This window comes from Sciurus carolinensis, chromosome 10, assembly GCF_902686445.1.
Source record: "Sciurus carolinensis chromosome 10, mSciCar1.2, whole genome shotgun sequence".
NCBI lineage: Eukaryota > Metazoa > Chordata > Mammalia > Rodentia > Sciuridae > Sciurus > Sciurus carolinensis.
The window spans coordinates 91223319-91250192 of record NC_062222.1 but is presented as its reverse complement, the minus strand read 5'-3'; positions in this window follow the sequence as shown (position 1 = coordinate 91250192).

Below are 26874 nucleotides of genomic sequence, written 5' to 3'. Positions count from 1 at the left end.
ATAGTTCTATGTTATAATATTGAAGGCCTGATGATACTGGTTTTTTCAGGCAACCATGTGTTAAGTATTTTAGAACACCCAAATTGAAGAGGGTCCACTTGCAAAGATTTAAAAAAAAAAAAAAAACACCACCTCAAGAAGTCTTTAGAGGAAATATACTTTGAAAAATATGCCAAATATTACTGGACAGTGTAGCTGCATTTCACACATTGAACTAGAAATTGTTCTTCAATGCTTTTATTTTCTATAAATACAGTGATTTTACATTTTTATACATTTTTATAAACACAGTGAATTATTTTCTATAAATAATTCTTGATGGAGGTTAAACTGTTTTATTATACAAGCATAAATGTACATCCTAAAAAGCTCAAGTACCCATGTGGGGCCCTCTCCTCCCAACATGCACATGTTCACAGAGCACCATACGCCAGTAAGACACACAGAGCCATGCACTACCATTGGGTTGTTCTGCCTCACCTTTAGATAGCTAAGGGTAAACACAGTAGTAGAAGGTTTAGTCCACCAATATTAAGGAAGAGAATGTAAAATGGAAGCCCCAAGTGAGACATGGCACTGAATAGGTACATGGGAGAATCCAATATTATTCTGAAGGTCTTGTCTAGCTCTTGAGCTTCAGGGAAAATTTATTTGTTAATTCTTGTGATGTCAGCACCGGGCTTCTGTGATGCTTGACAATGTCTGGTGTGCTGATAGGGAAGATCTGCCAAAACTAATTATGATGAAACTGAAGAGTTTCCCTGGGGGGAAAAAAAAATTCCTCCTAATGTTTTCAGATGTGGTCAAGTAACAATTATGTATTTCCTGGAAGAAAGGTTTGGGTCATTGGGAGAGCAGACATTGGGAATGTCTCACTAGGATATTTCTTCCTACCCAACACTTTGGGATTTTACAATTTAGCACACCTGGGACTTATGGAGTGATAAAATGTTTATGTAACACCACAATGTCTTTTTCCTCCAAAACCTTATGCTTTGGTACTATTGTGATAAATTAAAGCACTAAATAATAGTTTCTGCAGTAAAAATATCTTACCTTTAACACAGATTAAGTTCTTCATAGGCTATAAGGTGTACTCTATTTTCTGCATAAGTCTCCAGTGTATGAGGTTGTAGTGACGGTTGTAGTGATCCACAGTGAAAGTGCCATTGCATAAAAGGAAAAACTAAACTAAACAAACAACACTACCAGGAGAAAAAGCTATCCCATGGGAGCAGTAATATCACACAGACATGTTATCTGTGATACATAACAGTGACCAACTGAAGAGTGTACTATAGATAAAGAGGAAAAATTACAGATGCCTCATGTCAAGTAAAGCCGAAGATACTCACAAAGATGATGGTTCATGAAAACCACCATCAAGCAAAATGAAAAGGACTTCTGTGGACTTTAGTATTCATTATAGGTAGGAGGAAGAGCATGAAAAATCAGGAGAGATAGAAATAGTAAATGATAGATAAATGATTACTAGATGACAGATAATAAATGGACCTTTAGGTAAGCAAAGATGAACTTATGAACTTAGTTTGGATGTTTTGACAAGGAAAGTGAGAATTTAAAGGAAAAAAAAATTGTCTAGTTTATAGGTTACTATATAATTCCAATAAATTTCAACTCTATGCCTCTTTTTTTGAGCTATGTAATTTCATGATGCCCTATGAAATATAGGATTGATGCTGATATTTTTGATGTCTATTTATACAGCATATTTTTTAAACCTTTAAAAATTGAGCAATCTTTCTTCTGTGTCCATCCCAATTTGTGAAATTAATATAAGCAACCTGCACTTACCATATGACCAGAGCTTTTGAATTTTAAGAAACTGAATACGGGATGGGAAAATTTTAACTCCAGGGTCAGGCATGCTAGATGATGGTGTGGGTGCAATGTTGGAGAGGAAGCAGCTGGTTTATAGGCTGAGTTGCAAAGAATTTCAATGTGAAGTAATCTTGAGATAGTTTTGCTCAAGATCTGAAGTTAGGGAAAGAGTGAAATTCATGCTAACATTTTAGATAATTTGATAATTTTGTCAGAAATTCCTCAAATGAAAAGTGCCAAGTCATTGATTTGAAACTGGGTTCTTTCTTCATTTCAATATATTTGACATTGACTTACTTTACATGTTAATGTCCCCATCTAAACTACATATTTGACAAACATGTTAAGGAAAAAAAAAACAGTCTTAATATTCTCTGACAACTTCCTTATTTCTAAATAAAATCAGATTCCACAGACCAGTTTACATCATAAACCTTTCTATGCCAATTTTATACCAGTATTTAAGAATTCCTCACAAAAGTTTCTGTGTTATAAATCAACTCTAGGTATTTGAGCATCTATCATTTTTCTGGAATGGTTGTCCTATGTTTGACCTCACTGAAAAGTTGTCTATTTTCAGGACCATCCTCAAAATATATGTTTATTTGGAAGCTTTATTTGAGATGTTCAATTGAACAATTAGCTATGATTATTTTGTCTTCTGTTGTACCTTCTTTATTCTATTTTGTTACAGATTGCCTGAGTTTTGATAGAGATTTGAAATATTTTGTCTCTCTTTGAAAGAAAGAATTATCAAAATAAGATAGCATTGATGATTTATTATTAGTGTGTAATGTGGAATAAATTCTAAAACAACTTCAATCAGTAAACCTAAGCCCAAAGAAATTAACCTATATATACATAAAAAAATTGATGAATTAATTTTTATAAATATAAAATATTTAAGCATATAAGATACTATTTGTATGATTCTCAACTTTAACTGATTTTTAATTAGTTTTATTGAATTGGATAAGAAGTCAAAGTGCTTAAAAATGTTTCATAAAAATTCTATTAAAAGAACTTGAAATTAATACATTGGAAAGGACAAGGTTAGATATTTAAAATAGATTCAACTTCGTACTTTATAAATATGATCAATGTTTTTGTCTGTTCCTGCTGTTGTAAAAAAGTACTGTAGACTAGGTGTTTATGAACAAAAGAAATTTATTCTCACAGTTTTGGAGGCTGAAAGGACAAGACTGAGGCTGTCTTGCTGGAGTTCTAATAAGGACGCTTTTCTATGTTGCCAACTGTAAACTTCTTATATTCTCATGTTGTGGAGAACAGAAAAGGGATCCTGTATGATCTTTTTTGTATAAGGGCATTGATACCATTCTTGAAGTCTCCTCTCCTGACCTACTCACCTCACAAGGGCTCCACCTCCAAATTCAATCAGCTGGGAGATAAGCTTCAATATAAGAACTTTGGGAAGACACAAATGTTGAGCCCAGAGGCAGTTCTTGACAATGAGATAAGAAGTATGAAAATAGATGTTTGAGTCCACATACAAAAACATAACTTCCACCCGAGTTGAACTATTCTATACAATTTTTATCTACCTTTGTTCTGACAAAAGGTCTATAAAACAATGTTGGCATTGCTAATTCAATTCCCCAGATACCTTGACTGTAGAAAGGACAACTCATTTACTAACAACAAAATTATTCCACTGTGATTTTTATAGTAAATAAACAAATTGATATTCTAGTTAATATATAACTTTCCATAAATTTATTTTAAATTTATATGAAATATACACTTCATGAAATGTGTTTCAGAGCACTAATCACATATAAGCTAATAAATTTGATTATTTAGTAATAAAAGTTTTTATCTTTTATTAGATGATATTCTCTGATATCTCGAATGATGAGTGGGATTTTCACACCTTTTCCTTTGAGTTCAAAATCACTAAACTATAATCACATATTACAAATCAAAAGGATGAAGGTGATCACATACTAAATATGCACAGGTGTATCCATGGAATAGATTAATGCATGTGACTTTGATATAATCACATTTCTATATGTATAAAACTTATTACACTAAGAAACAGGCATTTCTAGGCATTATTCATGCCTATATCAAAATGCATTTTTGTGGTAGTGGTGAATTTATCAAAATGCAGTTTTATGGTAGTGGTGAATTAAACACATGAAATAAAACTAGAAGAGAATTCCTTTTCATGAGAAAATTATGCTAGTATTTTATATGCTTATTAGTTTGACATTGGCAAATTGTCTATGAATTTCAGCTTTGGTTTGAAATCTGATATCCGAGAACGAACGAGGTCATATTAGAAAGTCTAATTCACCATATGTATTCAGTGTTTCTTCTCATTCTGTTTAAAACTCCATGGACTAGTTTAACCTTGATAATGTTCTATAAAATAAGCTTTTATATACATGTATATAATAGTAATGACTTTATATGTGTATGTACATGTGTATAATACATGGAACAGAAAAAATGTCATATTCATTTAATATTAGATGTTAGACCTGGCTTGAAGGTGACATTTTATCTTTTCTTTTCTTTTTTTTATTGTAAACAAATGGGATACATGTTGTTTCTCTATTTGTACATGGAGTAAAGGCATACCATTTGTGTAATCATAAATTTACATAGGGTAATATTGTTTGATTCATTCTGTTATTTTTTCCCCTTCCCCCCACCCCTCCCACCCCTCTTTTCCCTCTATACAGTCCTTCCTTTCTCCATTCTTACCACCCTCCTTAACCCTAACCCTAAACCTAACCCTAACCCTAATGCTAACCCCTCCCACCCCCCATTATAAGTCCTCATCCACTTATCAACGAGATCATTCAGCGTTTAGTTTTTTGAGATTGGCTTATCTCACTTAGCATGATATTCTCCAATTTCATCCATTTGCCTGCAAATGCCATAATTTTACCATTCTTCATGGCGGAGTAATATTCCATTGTATATATATGCCACAGTTTCTTTATCCATTCATCAACTGAAGGGCATCTAGGCTGGTTCCACAATCTGGCTATGGTCAATTGAGCAGCTATGAACACTGATGTGGCTGTATCTCTGTAGTATGCTGATTTTAAGTCCTTTGGGTATAGGCCAAGGAGTGGGATAGTTGGATCAAATGGTGGTTCCATTCCACGCTTTCTGAGGAATCTCCACACTGCTTTCCAGAGTGGCTGCACTAATTTGCAACCCCACCAGCAATGTATGAGTGTACCTTTTTCCCCACATCCTCGCCAACACCTATTGTTGCCTATGTTCTTGATAATCGCCATTCTAATTGGGGTGAGATGGAATCTTAGGGTAATTTTGATTTGCATTTCTCTTATTACTAGAGATGTTGAACATTTTTTCATGTATCTGTTGATTGCTTGTAGATCTTCTTCTGTGAAGTGTCTGTTCATTTCCTTAGTCCATTTGTTGATTGGATTATTTGTATTCTTGGTGTAGAGTTTTTTGAGTTCTTTATAGATTCTGGAAATTAGTGCTCTATCTGAAGTATGAGTGGCAAAGATATTCTCCCACTCTGTAGGCTCTCTCTTCACATTGCTGATAGTTTCCTTTGCTGAGAGAAAGCTTTTTAGTTTGAAACTATCCCAGTTATTGATTCTTGCTTTTATTTCTTGTGCTATGGGAGTCCTGTTAAGGAAGTCTGATCCTAAGCCCACATGATGAAGATTTGGACCTACTTTTTCTTCTACAAGATGCAGGGTCTCTGGTCTGATTCCGAGGTCCTTGATCCATTTTGAGTTGAGTTTTAGGCAGGGTGAGAGGTACGGGTTTAATTTCATTCTGTTGCATATGGTTTTCCAGTTTTCCCAGCACCATTTGTTGAAGAGGCTATCTTTTCTCCATTGCATATTTTTGGAACCTTTGTCTAGTATGAGAAAATTGTATTTATTTGGGTTTGTGTCCATGTCCTCTATTCTGTACCACTGATCTACCTATCTATTTTGGTACCAATACCATGCTGTTTTTGTTACTCTTGCTTTGTAATAGAGTTGAATATCTGGTATTGCGATACCCCCTGCTTTGCTCTTTCTACTGAGGATTGTTTTAGCTATTCTAGGTTTTTTATTCTTCCAGATGAATTTCATAATTGCTTGCTCTATTTCTGTAAGGTACATCATGGGATTTTAATTGGAATTGCATTGAATCTGTATAGCACTTTAGGTAGTATGGTCATTTTGACAATATTAATTCTGCCTATCCAAGAACATGGGAGATCTTTCCATCTTCTAAGGTTTTCTTAAATTTCTTTCTTTAGTGTTCTGTAGTTCTCATTGTAGAGGTCTTTTACCTCTTTTGTGAGATTGATTCCCAAGTATTTTATTTTTTTTGAGGCTATTGTGAATGGGGTAGTTTTCCTAATTTCTCTTTCTGAAGATTCATCACTTATGTATGAAAATGCATTGGATTTATGAGCATTGATCTTGTAACCCGCTACTTTACTGAATTCACTCATGAGTTCTAAAAGTTTTCTGGTGGAATTTCCTGGTTCCTCTAAATATATAATCATGTCATCACTGAACAGGGATAGTTTGAGTTCTTCTTTTCCAATTCGTATCCCTTTAATTTCTTTGGTTTGTCTAATTACTCTGGCTAGAGTTTCAAGGATGATGTTGAATAGAAGTGGTGAAAGAGGGCATCCCTGCCTTGTTCCAGTTTTTAAGGGAAATGCCTTCAGTTTTTTTCACCATTTAGAATGATATTGGCTATGGGCTTAGCGTAGATGGCCTTTACAATGTTAAGGAATGTTCCCACTACCCCAGTTTTTTCTAGTGTTTTGAACATGAAGGGATGCTGTATTTTATCAAATGCTTTTTCTGCATCTATTGAAATAATCATGTGATTCTTAACTTTAAGTCTGTTGATATGGTGAATGACATTTATTGATTTCTGTATGTTGAACCAACCTTGCATCCCTGGGATAAAACCCACTAGATCGTGGTGCACTCTTTTTAATATGCTCTTGTATGCGATTTGCTAAAATTTTGTTGAGAATTTTGCATTAAGGATATTGGTCTGAAATTTTCTTTACTCGATGTGTCTCTGTCTAGTTTAGGTATCAGGGTGACAATTGCTTCATCAAATGAGTTTGGGAGGGTTTCCTCCTCTTCTATTTCATGCAATACTTTGAGGAGTATTGGAATGAGCTCTTCTTTAAAGGTTTTGTAGAACTTGGCTGAGAACACCTCTGGTCTTGGACTTTTCTTTTTTGGTAGGCTTTTGATGACCTCTTCTGTTTCATTGTTTGAAATTGATTTATTGAAGTTGTGTATGTCCTCCTCGTTCAGTTTAGGCAATTCATATGTCTGTAGAAACTTGTTGATGTCTTCGAGGTTTTCTGTTTTGTTGGAGTATAGATTTTCAAAATAGCTTCTAATCTCATGTTTTGTATTTCACTCGTGTCTATTGTGATGTTTCCTTGTTCATTCCGAATTTTAGTAATTTGAGTTTTCTCCCTCTTTCTCTTTGTTAGTGTGGCTAAGGGTTTATCAATTTTGTTTATTTTTTCAAAGAAGCAATTATTTATTTTGTTAATTTTTCCGATTATTTCTTTTGTTTCAATTTTGTTGATTTCGGCTCTGATTTTAACTATTTTCTGTCTTCTACTACTTTTGGTATTCATCTGCTCTTCTTTTTCTAGAACTTTGAGCTGTAGTGTTAAGTCATTTATTTGTTGATATCTATTTCTTTTGTTGAATGCCCCCATGAAATAAATCTTCCTCTAAGTACTGCTTTCATAGTGTCCCAGAGATTTTGATATGATGTGTCTTTGTTCTCATTTACTTCTAGGAATTTTTTTATTTCCCTCCTGATGTCTTCTGTTATTCATTCATCATATAATAGTGTATTATTTAATCTCCAGGTATTGGAGAAGTTTCTGTTTTTTATTCTGTCATTTATTTCTAATTTCAATCCATTATGATCTGATAGAGTACAAGGTAGTATCTCTATCTTCTTGTATTTGCTAACAGTAGCTTTGTGGCATAAAATATGGTCTATTTTAGAGAAGGATCCATGTGCTGCCTAGAAGAAAGTGTATTCGTTCTTTGTTGGATGGTATATTCTATATATGTCCATTAAGTCTAAATTGTTGATTGTGTTGTTGAGATCTATAGTTTCTTTATTCAATTTTTGTTTGGAAGATCTATCCAGTGGTGAGAAAGTTGTTTTAAAATCGCCTAGTATGATTGTGTTGTGGTCTATTTGATTTCTGGAATTGAGAAGGATTTTTTTGATGTACATGGATGATCCAATGTTCATGGCATAGATATTTATGATTGTTAAATCTTGCTGATTTATGCTTCCCTTAAGCAGTATGTAATGTCCTTCTTTATGCCTTCTGACTAGTTTTGGCTTGAAGTCCACATTATCTGAAATGAGGATGGATACTCCAGCTTTTTTGCTGTGTCCATGTGCATGGTATGTTTTTTCCCATCCTTTCACCTTTAGTTTATGGGTATCTTTTTCTATGAGGTGAGTCTCTTGCAGTTAGCATATTGTAGGATTTTTCATTTTAATCCAATCTGCCAGTCTATGTCTTTTGCTTGATGAGTTCAGGCCCTTAACATTCAGGGTTATTATTGAGATATGATTTGTATTCCCAGTCATTTGACTCATTTTTGTTTTTTGACATGATTTGGTTTCTCCTTTATTGGCTATTCCTTTAGGCTAGTTCCTCCCGTTGCTGATTTGCATCGTTGTTTTTCATCTCTTCCTTAAGGAATATTTTGCTGAGGATATTTTGTGATGCCGGCTTTCTTTTTGTAAATTCCTTTAGCTTTTTTTTATCATGGAAGGATCTTATTTCGTCGTCAAATCTGAAAATGAGTTTTGCTGGGTATAAGATTCTTGGTTGGCATCCGTTTTCTTTCAGGGCTTGGTAAATGTTGTTCCAGGCCCTTCCTGCTTTTAGGATCTGGATTGAAAAATCTGCTGATATTCTTATTGGTTTCCCCCTGAATGTAATTTGATTCTTTTCTCTCGTGGCCTTTAAAAGTCTGTCTTTATTTTGTATGTTAGGTATTTTCATAATAATGTGCCTTGGTGTGGGTCTGTTGTATTTTGTATATTTGGAGTCCTTTAAGCCTCTTGTACTTGGTTTTCCATTTCATTCTTCAGATTTGGGAAATTTTCTGATATTATTTCATTGAATAGATTGTTCATTCCTTTGGTTTGTTTCTCTAAGCCTTCCTCAATCCCAATAATTCTCAAATTTGGCCTTTTCATGATATCCCATAATTCTTGTAGATTCTGTTCATGATTTCTTACCATCTTCTCTGTTTGGTCCACTTTGCTTTCAAGATTAAATATTTTTTCTTCAATGTCTGAGGTTCTGTCTTCCAGGTGTTCTATCCTGTTGGTTATGCTTTCTATGGAGTTTTTAACTTTGTTTATTGTTTCCTTCATTTCAAGGATTTCTGTTTGGTTTTTTTTCAGTATCTCTAACTCTTTATTGAAATGATATTTTGCTTCCCGTAATTGCTCTTTTAAGTGTTGATTGGTGCAATCATTTAATGCCTGCATTTGCTCTTTCATCTCCTTGTTTGCTTCCCTGATCATTTTAATTATGTACATTCTGAACTCCCTTTCTGACTTTTCTTCTGCTGTGCTGTCATTGGGTTTTATTGATATAGTATCTAGGTTTGTTTGGGACATTTTCTTTCCTTGCTTTCTCATATTGGTCAGATGTCAGTGGAACTCTGAGATATTGCAGATTTCCTCTATTGGCTTATAGAGTCCCTGTAGATTTCCAGTGTATCACCTCCCAGCCTTCAGTAGCCTGAAGTCTTGGAGGAACTTGATAATGCAGTGCTTCTGAAGAAAGCTGCCCCTAGCCTGCTACTGGTTCCAGGGCTTGGAGCTGGCTCTGTGCAGAAAGGCTCTCACTGGGCGGCTTGCTCCAAGAAGCTGGCCGTGTGGGAGGAGCCCACCGCCAGAAGGAGCAGGGCTACCTGGGGAAGACTCTAGCTGCCCTGCCCTGCTCTGATAAGCTACCCCTATGTGGGCCTGCTGCCCAGGCCGAGCTTCACCTGGTGGGGGAGACTCACCCCGTGGCTCTATTTTAGTCTGAGTCTCTCAATGCCTCCCCTTCTTGAATCTTGGGTTCTGGAGCAACAGGAGATGCAGTCATCCTCTAGTCCGCCATCTTGGATTGCCCCCTCTTTTATTTTCTTTATAATTATAATGTAAATTTCATTCATGAAGGAAAAATTGCTATATGTACTGAGCTAATACTTCTAGATCTTAGTGTTTTTATGAAAATTTGATACTTTGAAACTCATTTGGGAAAATGTTATTAAAAATAAATTTCAGAGAATGAAGTTTATTTTTTATTTTAAAGTTGGAAAACTTATTTATCTTCCAAAATAAATGCACTAAAATTTTACAGTGCATATTCTTTTCTTTCCTAGTTTTAAGAACCTCAGGATAAAATGCATAGCTTAATTTTGTCTAACACCTCCCTCACTGCAGACTTCAAGTTAAACCAGGAGTTTTAAGAGAAACAGATCTTTGTATTAGGTACAGTAAAAGAAAAACTATCTTGGCTTAATAAAGATGGAAAGTGGGAATTTTTCATGATTAATTTTCTTATGTTATCTAACTTTAGATTATATGTCTAATTTTCATTGACATGTTGAAATTAATTACTCTATAAAGCTTTTTAAATTAAATATTTCTTGAAATCAGTCCATTTACAAATAATATGAAAAACTTGATTCTTAAGATCTTGAAAAATAACCATAATGTTATGATTTAGTGTGTTCTTATTAAGAATCAGATACTCTTCATGTTAATTCCATTTACATGACTTAACTCATTTAATTCTCACTTCAACATGATCTAGAATGATACAATCATTCCCACTTTATAGGTGATGAAGTGGATATTTTGAAGTAGTATTTTATCCAATAATACACAGTATATGGACATCAATATTAAAAGGAAATTGTCTAATTCCATAGATGACCTTAGTTTCTATGAAAGTCAAAAATGAGAAGTTATATAACAGAAAAATACTCAAATGAACCTCTTAATAATGTCCCTCCTCTAAATTCTCCATATTTTCTAAACTGGGGCTATTATATAGTATTTCCAAAGCAATTTTCTTTGTTTCCAAGGGATACACACACATAATTTCAAATTTTAATTCAATAAAACTGATCCTCATTTGTTTATTGAAGTGGATAAATGATAAATCATTTTAAAAATTATAAGTTATAAATAATGTTTCTATTTCTTTTTTCTCCCTTTCCATCTAAGAGTTCTTACCCCCTCTTAAACTTGCCCATCTCAGAGTCTTGGGTCTTTAAATAGTACAAATATATACATGTATATATTTGTGTGTGTGTGTGTGTGTGTGTGTGTGTGAGTGTGTGTGTGTGTGTGTTGCTGATGATCAAACCAGTCCCTTGTACATGTTAGGCAAGTGCTTTATCTCTAGGCCACATTTTTAGCTCCTGAGTCTTGTGTTATCTGTGGATCACTGATTAAAAGTTCATATGACTGGCACTTGAAGTTGAACGAAGTTCAACAAAGAGTAGATAATAAAAGTTTAAGTTAAATTTGGAGCTGACCTGGTGGTGCACACCTGTAATACCAGCCTCTCGGGAGGCTGAGGCAGAAGATTGCAAGTTCAAAGCTAGCCTCAACAACTTAGTAAAACCATGTCTCAAAATTAAAAATAAAAAGGGCTGGGGATGAGGCTCAGTGGTTAAGTGACCTTGAGTTCAATTCCCTGTACCTAAAAGAAAACCAAAAAAGATAAAGTTGAAACAAAAATCTGAAGTATTGTATTAAAGGGAGGGGAAAAAAGAAAATACTGCATGATGATGCAAGATAATAAAATATATGAAATAAGAGGTAAAAAGGAAGAAATTTGTATTCTGAATATTCATCTTAGATGAAGATAAGGTGTCACACCATGAGGGAAGCAGAGTATTTTCTGTCCAAAGCATAAAAATGTGGGGCTCTTACTCAAAATTTAGTCAGGTGGATAAAATGAATTCAAATGTCTCATTAGTTGATACAGATATAGATAGATGATGAATGGATAGACTGATAGCAGGTGCTTAGAAAGCATACAATTAAAATAAAAATGGAATAAAAATAGTTTTAACATTTTACTAAGTTTTCTTTCTGAAATCATAACCAAGCTTCTGAAATACTGTATTTAAAATGTAATTTTCTATCAAGAGTTTAACTGACCTGCAAAGAATTCTAAATATTCTTGCTTTGCCCATGCGCAAGTCTACAAATGACATATCTTTCTTTCCTGATAATTCTTGCTTCTTCAAAGTTATACTAATATCACTAAAATGGTGTATCACCAATTACAAGTAACTTAAAGGTTTTTGACTTATAGTTCTGTTTTCCTTCTCATTTGTATAATGTAATTCTATTTTAAAGGGTACATTAGGTTCAAACTCATTTATATATAATAATATTTACATGATTTTCTGACAAATTCTTATTTAGATTATTGTTTTTGTAAATAAAATGACAGAGTATTTTAAGTTTCTTATCCTTTTCACATGATTTCTGGCACCCAGGTACATGATAGGTTCTAAACAAATAAGTGCTAATTATTTGATTTGTATCTCCTTCAGTGGGACTTCAATGGAAACTACCAAAAGGGTTTGTCAACAAACAAGGTACAAACTTGAATTCCTACCTAAAAAGTGTAAAAATGAATAAAGGATAGATTATCTTCTCAAAGAGTTATTTTGAAAGAAGAAAAAAGAGAGCATTTTCATATTTCAAGTTTGTAGTGCCTGATTAACTCTCTTCTAACTTACAATTCATGTTAGTTCACTTTCTGTGACTATAACAAACACCTGCATTGATCAATTTATAAAGAGAGAGGGTTTTTTTGAGTTCACAGTTTTGGAATTTCCAATGCATGATTAGTGTGCCCTGTTGCTCTGTGACTATGGTGGGACAGCACATCATGGTGGAAGTGCGTGGTGCAGTGAAACTACTCAACTTATGACTGGAAGCAAAGAGAAGAAGGGACTGAAGTCCCGCTCCCCACATTCAAGGGCATGACCCAAAGACTTGTAGTCCCTCCAAAAGGCCCGTCTCTTAAAAGTTGCACCGCATCCCAACATTGCCTTATTTGGGGCCAATACTTAATATGTGGACCTTTTGAGAATATTCCAGATCCAAGTTGTAACACAATTAATATGTTGAAAGTGTATCATTGGTGTATTTAAAAAATTAACTGGGTGCAATGACTCTCAATTCTAATCCCAGCTATGAGAAGGTTGAGGCAGGAGAATCACAAGTTTGAGGCTGGCCTGAGCAACTCAAGTCTCTATTCCAAATTCAGGTAAAAAATGGATGAATAGGTTGTAGTTCAGTGGTAAAGTGCCCAGGAGGGGAAAACGGATTTAAAAATTCAGCAACACTATAGATGGTAATTTAAAAATGATAGCACGAAAGATACGATTTCCATTGAAAGGAACTGCCTACAAAGCACATTCATGGATTATACTTTGAAGAAAAAAAATTAAGTGTAACTACAAATAAGATAGCAAAATAACTATTGTTGATTGTTAAATTACCCCCTTCCTCCCTGAATACAATAACTGTTCCTGTATGTACATGTGAGAAAATTTCCCTGTATTTTACAGAATTGTAGCTAGAAAAGATTAGCAAAAAGTTGCTATGAAAATTCAGGAATTAATTCTTTCAATGACCATCAGTAGATTAAATCCCCAAATATTTACCATGATTTTTAAGAATTCACCACTCAAATTCTACAATATTTTCCTGTGTTCTTAGGAAACAACCCTCTCCTGGTTCTTAGTGTAGCATGAACATTCCTGACCTTGATCGTGTGTGCTGTGCTGATATAATAGAGATTCATTGATGTCTTCATAATCTATTCTCCCATAAGAGGTGATACAGAGTGATTTTAACCATAATTCTTATAGGGAATTACATTCCCATATCTCTGCTTACTATTGAGTCGTCACCATGAATCGTTCATTCACCAGTTATTATCTTGGAGCTGATATATTATTTTTCTTTTCACCACTGTTGGTCAATATCTCTAGAAGATTCTAGAACATTTATAAACAATTTGAAGTGTGAAAGCTGTATTCAATTAGTATTAAGGAATAAAGTTCAATCTAAATCTAAACTTTAACTTCATAAGCAATATGAAAGTTTTTCTTGGCTCAAAGGAAGCATTTTGCAAAGGGGAAGTGGATGTGAAGTTACTATTTCTTATTTCTTCTAAAGGGCGTTTATAATATAGCCTTGTTGCTCTGTATGTGACAGATGATCAAGTGTTGGATATTTCTCCCAGTGTGTAATACTTAAATCCTGGCTACAGAATGTATACAAGTAAAGAAAAGCCTTTTCATAAAGCATTGTCATTAGAAGACTGACAACTCCTCTCTTACAACTAAAAACTTAAGGTGGATGATCCAATTTGACATCAATAGCCACAACATAATCCATTAAAATTTTTTTTTTATGTTATGCTGGGAAATATTTTATTTCCTTTCTGCTTATTATTTGAATTCTTTCCAATTTCTGTGTAACAAACAACACTAAGGAGAATTATTTTGTTAAAGGTTAGCAGGCTTCTTAGGCTGTCCCCTGGAGATAATTTCTTTGATGTAGAATTTCTGAGTCAAGAAAATAATGACTTTTGTGATTTTGATAAGTTTGGGATAATTTTCTTACAAAACTGTATCTATTTATTCTTCAACCTGGAGGGTTACATAGTAAATTAAACAATCAACAATAACAACAACAACAATTTCAACTAACTAACTCTTTGTATCTTTTCAGTATAGGTTGTTATGATTTTAAGCAGCTGTATTAGTTAGCTATGAAGGTAGGTTCATGTTTGAAAGTGGTTTTAAATTTTCTCCCATTTATCTGCATTTGAATTTTTTCTTTATTGAATTACTTATGTATATTTTTGCCCATTTATATGAGGCTGTCACTTATTTAATTAATTATGTTTGCTCTTAAAATATTATATTCTTTGCTATATAACTAACATTTTTCTTTAAAAATTAAAATATCATTTGATACTATTTCCTTTTAAAATGTGTGTAACAGTAACAGGTTTCTATATGATCTTAAAAAAATGTAAAGGTTTTGAGACGCATTGTTGCATGCCTGCAATTCTAGTAACTTGGGAGGCTGAGGCAAGAGGATGGCACTCCTGGGTTCAATCCCTGGCATCAAAAAACAAAACAAAACAACAGAAAAACAAACAAACAAAAAACACCCTAAAGGCTAATAAATAGCCATGGACATGGTGTTTTAAACATAAATGCCCTAAATTTGCATGATTTCAAAATTCCTTCTCTCATTCACAAATACGTTTGGAAGATCTATTTATGTTGACTGAAGTTGTTTCAGTTCTTAACTTTCCATCATATTTTTAGTAAGATGGTGTCATATTATTTATACTTTCTTCAATTTTGTCATTTAATTACAATGTGAAAACTGATTTGAACATATCTGTTCACATTCTGGTTTCTATCAGCATGTATTTAAAAATATCTACTATACACACTTTAGTCAAAAATAAATTTTAAGGGGCTGGGGAGATAGCTCAGTTGGTAGAGTGCTTGCCTTGAGAGCACAAGACCTGAGTTCAAATCCCCAGCACCGCCAAAAAAAAAAAAAAAATCAATTTTAAGATTTTTTGCTTTGGATGAAGACAACTCCTTTTGATATACAATGTGGAAATATTAAAGTTGAACAAACAAAAATGAATAGAAGCATCCCAAAATATGCTGAACAGACATGAGAAACCAGGGTTTAGTAGTGTCTATCTCCAAACTTCTGACCTGCACAATTTTGTACATCATGCAGTTTATGTGCTGACAGCTGTAGTTCTCATAAAATGAAATATTCTAATCCCACCCATGGCCACTAGGGTTTCTTATCCTTAACTCTTCCTTTCCCAAAAATTTATTTATTTTTGTCATTTCCCCCTCCTTTTCTGAAAACCACCTTGAACAAATTCTTCAATTACCCAATATCTTTTTACAATACAGCTGATAAAATCCTTCTCCCTAGTTGTGATCCTGAAGACTTTAAAACTTGTTTGAAAACTATAAGACTTGAAGAGCATATTTTAGCCTGTCTGAAATTTATGTCTCCTGAATTGCAACTCTGATTAACCCAAATAATCTTTGTTTCTTGATCAATTTTTGCCTCAGTTTCTCTTAAGGGTCTACAACAGTGAGAAATAGTTCAGAATCCCAAATTGCCTGTTATCAAAATTTTGCATATTTGAAATTAAATATGTGAAGTGAAATTATTTTTCTTTAGAGGCCTCAGAAGACAGTAATACATACAAAAATTTTAGGCTCTGATGTTCTGTTTTACACTTTACAAAAATAAGTATTTATGCAAATTTGTTTGGACAACATCACCAGAAGTTAGTGATTGGATAGATCTTATGAATACTAAACTCTCTCCCACTCAAATTTCTACATTTTATTTTTAATCTCTGTTTTTTATTGAGATATGATTTCTGCATACACACACATACACCACACGTTCCAATAATTAATTTATGAAACTAGGTCATTATGTAGTATTACTTTCTATATTTTTAATGTATAGGAAACAAAAAAACTGGTGGCCCAAAGACCTGATATGACTACAGACACACCTTTTGTTGTTATTTGTTTTTCATCTGACTGTTTTGAACCTTATAATTGCCTTCCTTTAAATTTCAATGCCTTAGTGAACACATATTCTATTCTTTATCATAGTCCCCATTGTTACTCCCTATTATGTTACGCTTGAGACAATTCATATCACCAGTTTGCATCCTGTGTCAATGATTATTTAGTCTGTTTGTTCACTTAAATTTTCTTTATTAATTCCTCCACTCTCAACTTAACCTCTATTTTCCCTTTCCCAAGAAACAAAAACTAAGAGCTTGCTTGGTGAAGGTAGATAGTGGAGGGGAAAGGTAGTACTTTAATTAATTGTACAGGGTTCCTGATTTAATGATAGTCTGTATTAATTGATCAAATTTATGATAGAGTGAAAGCAATATGCATTCAGTAGTAATTGCACTGAGAGTGTACAGTTTTGATCTTTTCCCAGGCTAACAATGCATGGTGGGATACTCATGATGTTGGATTGCTGCAGAGACCAGCAGCCACCCATCAGGCACATGATCACGAGGGTCAATAAGCAAGATTATACAGTGTTCTGAGTTACTAAGCTATGATGTTAAGTCAGTTAGGTATATTAAATTCACTTTTAACCTAATGATATTTCCAACTTACAAAGGACGGATGGGTTTATCAGAATGGAACCCCTTAGTAAGTCGAAGAGGATCTGTAATGCTCTAGAGGTCATAGGCAAAGGCTATGCTAGGTTCCTAATAAATCTTATGCTAGGTTCCTAATAAATTTTATCCAGAATTAATTTCCAAACTATTTATTTCCCTTGGATAACAATGTTAACTCCAGTTGTGTATGAACATGTGTTTTGAATTACCTATTAATTCACCCTTAACCCCCACCCCATCCTTCCACTTCACTCTTTTTAGCTGTGTTTCCCTCTCATTTATTGTCTGGTCAATCAGAAAATGTGTTCAGTGTTTCTTTTTCTTTGATTTTTATTAATAATTTCAGGATATTCACAATTTTCTAAAAACCCGATACTGGCTGTTGTGTAAATAAAAAGCTACTCAGAGTTTCCTTCATTAACAGGTCTCATTCACACTTACATGGCTGTTCGGTTGGTGAAGTGCCACACTACTTCTATATTACAAACATTCACACCATTTCCCAGTAATTACCACTCACAAAAGGCTGAAGGTTATTACTTTCTTACCCATAAATGGAAATTAGTCTACTAAATAGCATTTTAAAAATTTTACTGAAGCAATGAGTAATGATCAAAGGGCTTAATAACTGATAAATTGCTGATCCTGTAAATGGCATCTCTGGAGTTTTGTCTTTCTGAGTACCAACAGAGTAGGTTCAGGGAGTTCTGTTTTGTTTTTTTTTCTCTTCTAGCCAAAACACATCCAAGGACAGATAAGGATAAAACAGTAATACTAGAGGAGAAACTTGAAAATGTCCTATCAATGTGTGAAGCCTTCCTCTGAGATAAAGAAAGGGAGTGAGGGATGGAGGGCCTAAATAATCTAACTCCACTGAACAGGAAATAAAAGTTGAAGCCTTGATCAAAACTCAAGGCATGGACTGTAACTGCAGGGGATATTAAAGAATGAGTTACAAAATGTGGCACTTACCATTTGTTCACATTGTTAAGAAAAACAAAGACTGTCTTAACTATGAATCACTTATTGATTTATATAATTTAATGCTTTTGAAATAAGAAATCTTATAAATAAATGGCAATAACTGGTTCAATTTTTCTGAAGAATTCATATTATTATTTTCTACTCCTTCTACCTTTTTTGGCTTTGGGGATTGAACCCAAGACATCATGTATACTATTTTTTTTTCTACTCTTATACCCTATTACCTTTGTACTGTCTAGCATTTCACTGTCTCCCAGAAAACCAGTTAAGAAACTACTACAGACTTTGCTTCTCAAATAGTTTGTTCAACACCTTCTCAGACCCTGATATATCTAAGATTATTATGTTGTTCTTGTTAAGTCATCTTAACATTTTTCTTTTGCATTCTAGTAAAACAGGGAATGAATAACTTGAAAACAACTCCAAAAAAACATAATTATTTTAAAATAGTAACAGAATCTCAACATGTAGCTGGTAAGATTCAATGAATTTCACATGAAGTAAATCTCTCAATGATAACATAGTGTTCCTCTCTCCTCTTGAGGCCTTTGGGATTTGTTACAAGCGGCTTTGTTGTCTATTATATCAATGTAATTGCCATATTGTAACATCTCAGATTTATTTCTGTGGAACATTTGTCAGTAAGGACTGCATTCATTTTCTGTTTTTCTCTACTATTCAAAATTCAGCACAAATCACACAACAAACCATCATTTTCTTCTGCTGCTAATAGATGATATATAAAAAAGAATACCACAATCCCAGTATTTTTTATTTTCTATTTTTTGTAATTTTCTTCTACCTTGAATTGTATCTATGGAGAATGAACTCCGGTGGGACAGTAAAAATCTATAATAGACACAAAAGAAAAAAAGTTAGTGGTTTATGTATTTCATAGTATGTACAATATCTACTTGTCTGTTTTTGGAGAGTGAGAGCTCACCTACCCTTGGGGTGATATGGTGTATATCAATAAAACTGTGTTCAAGACTTATTCTTTTAGAGCAGTTTCAGGTTCATAGCAAAATTGAGAGGAAGACAGAAGTAGCCCATATCTCCCTGCTCCCGATGCATGCATACCTCTCCATTATCACACCCCCTGCCTGCATGGTACATTTGTAATAATTGATGAACCTAATTTAAAAAATCATTATCACCCAAAGTTCACAGTTTAAATGAGTTACACTTGGTGCTGTTCATGCCTTAAGTTTGGACAAATGTACCCTGATGTATATTGATCATTATAGAAAAATAAAGCCCCGAAAGTTCTTTGCACTCTTCTTGTTTGCCTCTTTCTGCTTTTTTGGCTCCAGTCTCTGGCCCTGTTCCTTCTACAATCTCCATAATTTTGCCTTTTCTAGAGTGTCACCCAATTGGGAACAAATATTGTTGTAGCCTTTTCAGATTAACTTCTTTCTCTTAGGAATAAGCATTTAAATTTTCTTCCACATCTTTTTATTTATTTATTTATTTATTTATTTATTTATTTATTTATTTATTTATCAATCGTGTGTGTGTGTGTGTGTATGTGTGTGTAGTTCTATACCTCATTTCTTTTTATCCCTGAATAGTGTTCCATTGTCTGGATGTACTTGCTCATCTATCAATTCACCCACTGAGGAGGCAGGTCTCTGGAGGTGTACCTTCAGGGTGTTTATTTTGTCCCTTGTGAGGAGAGCTCTCTGCTTTCTTGTTGACTGTGTCCGGAGCTTTTTTCCTCTGCCACACTCTTCTGCTGTGATGTCCTTCCTCACCTTGGGCTCAGAGCAGTAGAATAGACCATCTATGGACTAAGATCTCTTCAAACCTGAGGCACAAATAAGCTTTTCCTCTTCTATGTTGTTCTTATTGGGATTTTTGGTCATAGCAATGAAAAAGCTGACTAAAACAATTAAGATTGCTGTAAACACCCAAGTATAATATTGGTTCTTTTACTTGTATGTGCCTGTTGGATTCTTCCTCCTGACCTCCTTTAGAATTGCTTATTCTGGGCCTACTGTGATGAGCCTATCATTGCTCATTTTTTCTCTCCAAGTTGCCTGAATTACCACTGCAAGGAAGAGTGAACATTCTTCTTCAAATATGTCTATACATTGCTTTTGAGTATTTGCTGCTGATTCTTTGTCTGAAGAGTTTGAATTACCTCTCTTCTTTGAATTATGAATGGGATTAACTTCCTTGGAAAAACTGTGTTCTGGTGATTCTGACATTTTTCTCCCTTAGCGTTGTCCTCCACGAAAGCACCTTTAGTTCTCTCTCTTCCCACTTTAAAAAATCATTTTTATTGAGATATAATTCCCCTAGCTAACATCAACTCTTTTAAAATGAACAGTTCAATGCCTTTTTATTACAGTATAGTCACAAATTCCATTCTACATTTTGCTGCCTTTATTCTAACTCTTTCTCTCATTGTTGCTGTCTCTTCCAAAACGTGTCATCCTGCCTTCTGGGACTCACATTTTCAGCTAAAATACCTCTCCTGCCACCTGAACATTTTCATTATACTTTGCCTGTATCCCATTGCACTAACTGAAAGCTGGCTATCTGCTAAGAGGATGACAGCTTCCTCATTATTCCCTATTCCTCCTACATTGGTGCTGGGAGACAGGGATTATATCCAGTTCTCTCCCAAATTAGTTTCAGGATCATTGCTGCTTTATCCTCCCGTTAAAAGCATCTGTTTGACAATTACTCCATCTGCCTATACCTATTCTTTCAACTACTCAATTTTAGTCACTATTATTTTATCAAGTTTATTGTAACTCCCTTACATTTACTGAAGAGTGCAGTACCTAGAGTGAATGGGTCATTTGCACTCCAAATTCTGCCATTATTCTGGTTGACTGCTACATCCAACTGGATTGAACATTTAGCACTATACAACACAAGTTCTTGTTTTTCCAATCTCAAACAAGCCTCCAGTGCTATCTCACAAACACTGTTTTCACAATTTCCTTTATTCTCTACAGGGACTATTGCAAAACTTTATCACACTTTCAAGCACATAATCAATAACGTGTCCACTCAGGTGGTAGTGTTCTTATTTCTGTACTTTCAAACAAAAAATTTAAATAAAGGAAGTAAAGATTTTACTTAATATATAATACTGTGTTCAGTAAGTAACATCCACCTGTCTCTCCTTTCAGAGTCTTTCCTTCTGCCTAAGGCTCTATCTTCCATCTGATCTTAATTCTCACTGAGATTGATTCATTTCATTATCCTTGCTGTCTCACATTTCCACTTGGTCCATTCTTTTCTCTGACATGTTACCACATATTTAAAAATGACCATTTTTTTAAATGTAAAAATTTTCAAATAAAAAATCTTAAACATAAAACACTTAACACAAATAGGTAAAATACTCCATCTTCTATCTCATATGGTTTTTCCATTTCATAGTCAAATCTTTGTGACCTTCATCAATTTTTACGGTTTCCAAAATTTCCAGTTATTCCTCAATTTATGATCATTTGATTTTGCCCCATCATACCACTGAACCTGCTTTATTCTATAATGTGTACTTGCACTGAATACAGTTAAACTTTAAAAAATTATTGCTTTCCTTCTGTATATACTTTTTTACACTTTTCATTTGTTCTTCTTAGTTATACATGACAGTAGAATGTATTTTGACATATCATACATACATGGAGTGTAACTTCTAATTCTTGTGGTTGTATATGATGTGGAGTTATGCTGGTCATGTATTTGTGTATGAACATAGGAAAGTTATGTCCAATACATTCTACTGTCTTTCCCCTTCCAATCCTCACTTCCCCCTGATTTCCCCCGGTTCAATCTGGTGAACCTCCATTATTGCCTGCCTCTCTCCTATTGTAAGTCAACCTAAGCATATCAATGAGAACATTTGGTTTTTGTATTTTTTGAGAATGACTTTTTTAACTCAGCATTATACCTTGTAATTCCATCCATTTACGGGCAAATGCCGTAATTTCATTCTTCTTTATGGCTGAGTAAAATTCCACTGTGTATATATACCATATTTCCTTTAACCTACGGCACCTAGGTTGGCTCCATAGCTTAGCTACTGTAAATTTAGCTGCTATAAACATTGGTGTGGCTGTATCACTGTAGTATGCTGATTTTAAGTCCTATGGGTATATATTGGAGAGTGAATAACTGGGTCAAATAGAGGTTCTATTCCAAATTTTTAAGGAATGTTACTCCTTTACAGAGTGGTTCCACCAGTTTGTAGTCTACCACTAATGCATGAGTGTACCTTTTTTACCTACATACTTGCCAACACTTACTTGTATTGTTTTTTTAAAATTTTTTATTGTAAAGAAATGGGATACATCTTGTTTCTCTGTTTGTACATGATTAGAGGCATACCATTTGTGTAATCATACATTTACATAGGGTAATAGATTTTGATTCATTCTGTCCTTTTCTCCCTGTCCCCATCCCATCCCTCTTTTCCCTCTATACAGTTCTTCCTTCCTCCATTCCTGCCCCCCTTCCACCCCCCATTATGTGTCCTCATCCATTTATCAGCGAGATCATTCATCCTTTGGTATTTTGACATTGGCTTATCTCACTTAGCATGATATTCTCCAATTTCATCCTTTTGCCTGAAAATGCCATAATTTTATTGTCCCTTATGACTGAGTAATATTCCATTGTATATATATATATATATATATATATATATATATATATATATATATATACACACCTCAGTTTCTTTATCCATTCATCAATTGAAGGGCATCTAGGTTGGTTCCACAATCTGGCTATTGTGAATTGAGCAACTATGAACATTGATGTGGCTGTATCTCTGTAGTATGATGACTTTAAGTCCTTTGGGTATAGGCCAAGGAGTGGGATAGTTGGGTCAAATGGTGGTTCCATTCTAAGTTTTCTAAGGAATCTCCACACTGCTTTCCACAGTGGCTGCACTAATTTGCAACCCCACCAGCAATGTATGAGTGTACCTTTTTCCCCACATCCTCGCCAACGCCTATTGTTGCTTGTGTTCTTAATAATCACAATTCTAATTGGGGTGAGATGGAATCTTAGGATAGTTTTGATTTACATTTCTCTTATTACTAGAGATATTGAACTTTTATTCATATATCTATTGATTGTTTTGTAGATCTTCTTCTGTGAAGTGTCTGTTCATTTCCTTAGCCCATTTGTTGATTGGGTTATTTGTGTTCTTGGTGTAGAGATTTTTTTTTTTTTAATTAATTAATTAATTAATTTATTTATTTTTATTGTAAACAAATGGGATACATGTTGTTTCTCTGTTTGTACATAGAGTAAAGGCATACCATTTGTGTAATCATAAATTTACTTAGGGTGATGTTGGTTGATTCATTCTTTTTTTTTTTTTCCCTTCCCCTACCCCTCCCATTCCTCTTTTCCCTCTATACAGTCCTTCCTTCCCCCATTCTGGCCCCCCTCCCTAACCCTAACTCTAACCCTAAAACTAACCCCTCCCACGCCCCATTATGTATCATCATCCACTTATCAGCGAGATCATTCTTCCTTTGGTTTTTTGAGATTGGCTTGTCTCACTTAGCATGATATTCTCCAATTTCGTCCATTTGCCTGCAAATGCCATAATTTTATCATTCTTTATGGCTGAGTAATATTCCATTGTATATATATGCCACAGTTTCTTTATCCATTCATCAACTGAAGGGCATCTAGGTTGGTTCCACAATCTGGCTATGGTGAATTGAGCAGCAATGAACATCGTTGTGGCTGTATCTCTGTAGTATGCTGATTGTAACTCCTTTGGGTATAGACCAAGGAGTGGGATAGCTAGGTCAAATGGTAGTTCCATTCAGAGTTTTCTAAGGAATCTCCATACTGCCTTCCACAGTGGCTGCACTAATTTGCAACCCCACCAGCAATGTATGAGTGTACCTTTTTCCCCACATCCTCGCCAACACCTGTTGTTGCTTGTATTCTTGATAATCGCCATTCTGATTGGGGTGAGATGGAATATTAGGATGGTTTTGATTTGCATTTCTCTTATTACTAGAGATGTTGAACATTTTTCCATATGTTTGTTGATTGTTTGTAGGTCTTCTTCTGTGAAGTGTCTGTTCATTTCCTTAGACCATTTGTCGATTGGGTTATTTGTAGTCTTGGTGTTGAGTTTTTTTGAGTTCTTTATAGATTCTGGAGATTAGTGCTCTATCTGAAGTATGATTGGCAAAGATTTTCTCCCACTCTGTAGGCTCTTTCTTCGCATTGCTGATAGTTTCCTTTGCTGAGAGAAAGCTTTTTAGTTTGAATCTATCCCAGTTGTTGATTCTTGCTTTTATTTCTTGTGCTATGGGAGTCCTGTTGAGAAAGTCTGGTCCTAAGCCGACATGTTGAATATCTGGACCTACATTTTCTTCTATAAGATGTAGGGTCTGATTCCGAGGTCCTTAATCCATTTTGAGTTTAGTTTTGTGCACGGTGAGAGATATGGGTTTAGTTTCATTTTGTTGCATATGGATTTCCAATTTTCCCAGCACCATTTGTTGAAGAGGCTATCTTTTCTCCATTGCATATTTTTGGCCCCTTTGTCTAGTATGAGGAAATTATATTTATTTGGGTTTGTGTCCGTGTCCTCTATTCTGTACCATTGATCTACCTGTATATTTTGGTACCAATACAATGCCATTTTTGTTACTATTGCTTTGTAGTACAGTTGAAGTTCAGGTATTGCAATACCCCCTGCTTCATTTTTCCTGCGAAGGATAGCTTTAGCAATTCTGGGTTTCTTATTCTTCCAGATGAATTTCATGATTGCTTGTTCTACTTCTGTAAGGTACATCATTGGGATTTTAATTGGAATTGCATTGAATCTGTATAGCACTTTTGGTAGTATGGCCATTTTGACAATATTAATTCTGCCTATCCAGGAACATGGGAGATCTTTCCATCTTCTAAGGTGTTCTTTAATTTCTTTCTTTAGTGTTCTGTAGTTCTCATTGTAGAGGTCTTTCACCTCTTTTGTGAGATTGATTCCCAAGTATTTTATTTTTTTTTTTATGCTATTGTGAATGGGGTAGTTTTCCTAACTTCTCTTTCTGAAGATTCATCACTTATGTATAAAAATGCATTGGATTTATGAGCATTGATCTTGTATCCTGCTACTTTACTGAATTCACTTATGAGTTCTAAGAGTTTTCTGGTGGAATTTCCTGGTTTCTCTAAGTATATAATCATATCATCAGCAAATAGGGATAGTTTGAGTTCTTCTTTTCCAATTTGTATCCCTTTAATTTCTTTGGTCTGTCTAATTGCTCTGGCTAGAGTTTCAAGGACGATATTGAATAGGAGTGGTGAGAGAGGGCATCCCTGCCTTGTTCCAGATTTTAGGGGGAATGCTTTCAGTTTTTCACCATTTAGAATGATATTAGCCATGGGCTTAGCATAGATGGCCTTTTCAATGTTAAGGAACGTTCCCACTATCCCTATTTTTTCTAGTGTTTTGAGCATGAAGGAGTGCTGTATTTTATCAAATGCTTTTTCTGCATCTATTGAAATAATCATGTGATTCATGACTTTAAGTCTGTTGATATGGTGAATTACATTTATTGATTTCCTGATGTTGAGCCAACCTTGCATCTCTGGGATGAAACCCACTTGATCGTGGTGCACTATCTTTTTAATATATTTTTGTATGCGATTTGCTAAAATTTTGTTGGGAATTTTTGCATCAATGTTCATTAAGGATATTGGTCTGAAATTTTCTTTCCTCGATATGTCTCTGTCTGGTTTATGTATCAGGGTGATATTGGCTTCGTAGAATGAGTTTGGGAGAGTTCCCTCCTCTTCTATTTCATGGAATACTTTGAAAAGTATTGGAATGAGCTCTTCTTTAAAGGTTTTGTAGAACTCGGCTGAGAAACCATCAGGTCCTGGACTTTTCTTTGTTGGTAGGCTTTTGATGACTTCTTCTATTTCATTACTTGAAATTGGTCTATTTAAATTGTGTATGTCCTCCTCGTTTAGTTTAGGCAATTCATAGGTCTCTAGAAACTTGTTGATATCTTCGAAATTTTCTATTTTGTTGGAGTATAGATTTCCAAAATAGCTTCTAATTATGTTTTGTATTTCAATCATGTCTGTTGTGATATTTCCTTGTTCATTCCAAATTTTGGTGATTTGGGTTTTCTCCCGTCTTCTCTTTGTTAGCGTGGCTAAAGGTTTATCAATTTTGTTTATTTTTTCGAAGAACCAACTATTTATTTTGTCAATTTTTTTTGTATTGTTTCTTTTGTTTCAATTTCGTTGATTTCAGCTCTGAGTTTAACTATTTCCTGTCTTCTACTACTTTTGGTGTTGGTCTGTTCTTCTTTTTCTAGGGCTTTGAGCTGTAGTGTTAGGTTGTTTATTTATTGAGTTTTGCTTCTTTTATTGAATGCGCTCCATGAAATAAATCTTCCTCTAAGTACTGCTTTCATAGTGTCCCAGAGATTTTGATATGATGTTTCTTTGTTCTCATTTACCTCTAAGAATTTTTTAATTTCCTTCCTAATATCTTCTGTTATCCATTCATCATATAATAGCATATTGTTTAATCTCCAGGTGTTGGAGTAATTTCTGTTTTTTACTCTTTCATTTATTTCTAATTTCAATCCATTATGATCTGATAAAATACAAGGAAGTGTCTTTATCTTCTTGTATTTGCTAACATTAGCTTTGTGGCATAATATATGGTCTATTTTAGAGAAGGATCCATGTGCTGCTGAGAAGAAAGTGTATTCACTCTTCGTTGG